Here is a 5,233-nt window from a genome sequence, read left to right on the forward strand (position 1 = left end):
GTCAGGCTGTGAATATTTAGGGCGGGTGGATCCCAGAGGACACCATGTGGACTGACCCCACCCATGGGACCGCCTCCCCCGGGGTGACACATTTCACACGTGTCACCTGCTGCTGTGGGGGTGGGGACTGAACTCCGGGCAGACGGACGAATCCAGGGATGAAGGACACACAGAACTCCATTCCCTGCCGGAGGAGCTCTGCCCGGCCGGTCCTGTGATCCAGCAGCCTGATCCCAGACCTCCCTACAGCTACGAGGCCTCTTTATTAGGAGCTTCTTCAGGAAACATTTACTATGGAACTGCAGCCAAATATTACCCCCCTCCCCCGTATCGTGTGGGGGAGGGGTATTGTAGGCCAGTCTCCTCCATTACACTGCAGGGTGTAGCGATTTTACGTACAGATACGAACGCGGTCATCCATCTTGCTAAGGATCCTCCATCTTGTATCATTCTTTCTCCCTCAGGAATGTGGTCTGTGTGTATGCTGAGATATCAGGCACAGCGGGACAGCTTCATGGTTATAAACCCCAGTTAGCCTGGCCCCGTATGTCTGTGAGACTCTTGCTTGGAGAGGATCGTAAAGCCATAAACCCGTCCTTCACTGGACGCATTCCAGGAGAGCCGTAAAACAGACCGCACATATAAAACCCACTTTTCCATATAATTTCATATCCTAAGCTAGGAAATAGTTACAATGAAGCAAAGCTTAGATTCGGATGGATCAGTTCAATGCGAGTCACCTGATACCTTACACCCCCAGCTGAAGTCTGCAGGAGAGCAGAGAGCCATATAGTTCTAGCTGGAATAGTAAGATATGGCATGTTTGGTGTCTAGACGTTCAGCAGATGATTCTGCATATTATTCTACAAGTGGCCGGGCTGCTGCATGCCTAGGGAAGGTTATTGACCCTGATATAAACTGCGAAGGATTTGGTCATAGCCCCGCCTACAACACCCCTCCCCAAATGAGGCGATTGGTTCTCTGCTTTAAGGAGACACCCTGCTGGGTTCCTAGAAAAGGCTGTTATGCTTGGAGCAGTAAGTTGAAGAATTCTTCCTTTTAACATCAGGAACCGACTTGGGAGACGGTAACCATTTGCTCTGACACTTGAAGCTGCTTAAACCCAGACTGACGGCAAGTACTCTCCCTCCAAACTTCTCTCTGTTATCTCTCTGCTGTGTTACTGCTCTCTGGATTTACATATGTATATTGGATACACCTTTTTCTGTAAATACTTCTATTGCACCATTTTGACCTTTTTAGTAATAAATCCTATTTTCCCTGTCTCTGAAGAGCGCTACTGTGTGTGTTTAACCCTCTGTATACCCGGCCTGCGGTGACTGTGGTATACAGACGATTATCCAACCATCTTAGTGTATTGCTGAGATCGCCGAGTTTCCTCCTTTTCTGTACAAAAAGGAGGTGGTGGCAGTGCGAAGGGTTTAATTGCGTAATTACCCTGACCCAATAGCAATCTCTCAGGCTGCCGGTACATCGATTGTGGTCCATTAGCTGGAAAATCTTTGTGCAGGGGGCAGCTGGGCGTGGCATTGTTACACACGTGACATCACGGTTTTAGATTGGTTAGACCTTTGGTCACAAGTTGGTGAGAAGGGTGGGGGTCTGACGCCGCAATCGTCACACAGGGTGCTCTCAGCCTGACATGTTTCAGGGCCAATTCATGCAATGGTGTTACAGATAACATGCATGTTACCGCCCACTACTGCAATGTGCTTTACATGTGTTGGTGTCTGCACTGTGGTGACCTGCCAGACCTCTCCTTCTCCCCCTCACGTCCATTTGTTTGGAATGAGCAATACACTTTAGTTGCAGTCAAGGACATTGCTCTGTGCACACTACAAATCCCAGAGTCCCGTAGTCCCGCAGCCCGTAGTCCACAACTCGTAGTCCCACAACCCATAGTCCGACAACATGTAGTCCCACAACCCGTAGTCCCACAACCCGTGGTCCCACATCCCGTGGTCCCACAACCCATGGTCCCACATCCCGTGGTCCCACATCCCGTGGTCCCACAACCCGTGGTCCCGCAGCCCGTAGTCCATAACCAGTAGGCCCACAACCCGTGGTCCCACAACCCGTGGTCCCACATCCCGTGGTCCCACAACCCGTAGTCCATACCCCGCAGTCCCACAACCCATTGCCCATAGTCCATAACCCATTGTCCCACAACCCGTGGTCCCGTAGTCCATAACCCGTAGTCCCACAACCCGTGGTCCCGCATCCCGTGGTCCCGCAGCCCGTAGTCCCGCAGCCCGTAGTCCCACAACCCATTGGCCCGTAGTCCGTAGTCCCGCATCCCGTAGTCCCGCATCCCGTAGTCCCGCATCCCGTAGTCCCGCAGCCCGTAGTCCCGCAGCCCGTAGTCCCGCATCCCGTAGTCCCGCAGCCCGTAGTCCCGCAGCCCGTAGTCCCGCAGCCCGTAGTCCCGCATCCCGTATTCCCGCATCCCGCAGTCCCGCATCCCGCAGTCCCGCAGCCCGCAGTCCCGCAGCCCGCAGTCCCGCATCCCGTAGTCCCGCATCCCGTAGTCCCGCATCCCGTAGTCCCGCATCCCGTAGTCCCGCAGCCCGTAGTCCCGCAGCCCGTAGTCCCGCATCCCGTAGTCCCGCATCCCGTAGTCCCGCATCCCGTAGCCCGTAGTCCCGCATCCCGTAGCCCGTAGTCCCGCATCCCGTAGTCCCGCATCCCGTAGTCCCGCATCCCGTAGTCCCGCAGCCCGTAGTCCCGTAGCCCGTAGTCCCGCAGCCCGTAGTCCCGCAGCCCGTAGTCCCGCAGCCCGTAGTCCCGCAGCCCATTGTCCCGTAGCCCGTAGTCCCGCAGCCCGTAGTCCCGCATCCCGTAGTCCCGCATCCCGTAGTCCCGCAGCCCGTAGTCCCGCATCCCGTAGTCCCGCATCCCGTAGTCCCGCAGCCCGTAGTCCCGTAGCCCGTAGTCCCGCAGCCCGTAGTCCCGTAGCCCATTGTCCCGCAGCCCGTAGTCCCGTAGCCCGTAGTCCCGCAGCCCGTAGTCCCGTAGCCCGTAGTCCCGCAGCCCGTAGTCCCGTAGCCCGTAGTCCCGCAACCCGTAGTCCCGTAGCCCGTAGTACACAGTCTCCTAGTACATATTGTTATAGAGGATTTATGGCGCCAACAGTGTGCTGAGCGTTGTACAATATAATGGGAGACAATGCAGATGAATACAAGAGGGTAGGGAGCGCCTGATCCTGGGAGCTGACAATCTATGAGAGTCCATCTCGCAGTTACACTATGAAGCAGCTGGCAGTCATAGGGCGTCTATGAAGGGCGATGCGGGGCCGTGGCGGGGGAAGGTGACCCCGGGGTGTTTGTGGTCGGGCTGGAATGTCAGGCTTTTAGATCCGGTCAGAGAAACGAAAGAGACGACTCGGGGAGGAATCCTCACTCACGGGATCAGATTCCACCCTGTACATAGAGAACAACAGAGACACCGGTGATCCCACCCCCCCCTCCTCGCTGCATCCGACTCAGAGGTTATAGATTGTCAGCTCTGCAGGCAAACATTCTCCAGGCAGGCAGAATCTGAAACAAAAGCTCATATAGGGGCTGAAATCCCCCCTGAGAGGTGAGTTATGACACCAAACTGCTTCAGCTGGACAGGACTATTTACAGGGACAATCCACCCAAAAGTGGTGTTTTAACTATGGGTGGAGCCTAGTGGGCGGAGTCGGCCCCTGGAAGCTCCATACTCCCCGGCTCCGCTCTTCCTCTGAACTCTGCAGCCTCCAGTAGACTCCGGAATGTTCCCCCAACAGGAACAGAAAGAGGAAGTTCCATCTCTTCTCTGGGGGGGATTGTACTGGGTGGGGGGGATTGTACTGGGGGGTGGGATTGTACTGGGGGTGGGATTGTACTGGGTGGGGGGATTGTACTGGGGGGTGGGATTGTACTGGGTGGGGGGATTGTACTGGTGGGGGGGATTGTATTGGTGGGGGGGATTGTACTGGGGGGTGGGATTGTACTGGGGGGTGGGATTGTACTGGGTGGGGAGATTGTACTGGGGCAGGAGGGATTGTACTGGGGGGTGGGATTGTACTGGGGCAGGATTGTACTGGGGGGTGGGATTCTACTGGGTGGGGGGCATTGTACTGGGTGGGGGGATTATGCTGGGTGGGGGGGATTATGCTGGGTGGGGGGGATTGTACTGGGTGGGGGGGATTGTACTGGGTGGGGAGATTGTACTGGGGCAGGAGGGATTGTACTGGGGGGTGGGATTCTACTGGGTGGGGGGCATTGTACTGGGGAGGGGGATTGTACTGGGGGGGGCATTTTACTGGGGGGGAGGGATCCCCGACCTTCAGAGTTTCCTCCAAATGTACAAAAGCTGGAAAGTGTCCTCAATGAGCAGTTGTCCATGTAAGGAGGGGCCGGGGTGATACATGGCGGGGGGGGGGGGGGGGTGCCGGGTCTCTAGTTTGCCCATCTCACCCTGTGACCCCAACTGACCTTGTAGGTACCCCATTGTCATCCAGTGTATGTTGTCCTGTGACCTCCTGGCACCCCAGTCACATCCAGGGTGCCCATATCACGGTCTCCACGGTTGGGGGTATGGGGGGGATAAGAGGACCTGTCTCCACGGTTGGGGTATGGGGGGGATAAGAGGACCTGTCTCCATGGTTGGGGGTATGGGGGGGATAAGAGGACCTGTCTCCATGGTTGGGGGTATGGGGGGGATAAGAGGACCTGTCTCCCTGGTTGGGGTATGGGGGGATAAGAGGACCTGTCTCCACGATTGGGGGTATGGGGGGATAAGAGGACCTGTCTCCATGGTTGGGGGTATGGGGGGGATAAGAGGACCTGTCTCCATGGTTGGGGGTATGGGGGGGATAAGAGGACCTGTCTCCATGGTTGGGGGTATGGGGGGGATAAGAGGACCTGTCTCCATGGTTGGGGGTATGGGGGGGATAAGAGGACCTGTCTCCATGGTTGGGGGTATGGGGGGGATAAGAGGACCTGTCTCCATGGTTGGGGGTATGGGGGGGATAAGAGGACCTGTCTCCCTGGTTGGGGTATGGGGGGATAAGAGGACCTGTCTCCACGGTTGGGGTATGGGGGGATAAGAGGACCTGTCTCCACGATTGGGGGTATGGGGGGATAAGAGGACCTGTCTCCATGGTTGGGGGTATGGGGGGGATAAGAGGACCTGTCTCCATGGTTGGGGGTATGGGGGGGATAAGAGGACCTGTCTCCCTGGTTGG

The 5,233-nt window shown here is 56.6% G+C and overlaps 1 pseudogene; it reads left to right on the forward strand.

Moving 5' to 3' along the window:
- The first annotated feature begins 2,475 nt into the window (after positions 1-2,475).
- On the forward strand, positions 2,476-3,161 carry LOC149432960 (uncharacterized; annotated as a pseudogene).
- The last annotated feature ends 2,072 nt before the right edge of the window (positions 3,162-5,233 follow it).

The sequence above is a fragment of the Staurois parvus genome, unplaced genomic scaffold (assembly GCF_062004578.1).
Source record: "Staurois parvus isolate SC_StPar_1 unplaced genomic scaffold, SC_StPar_1.0 ptg002025l, whole genome shotgun sequence".
NCBI lineage: Eukaryota > Metazoa > Chordata > Amphibia > Anura > Ranidae > Staurois > Staurois parvus.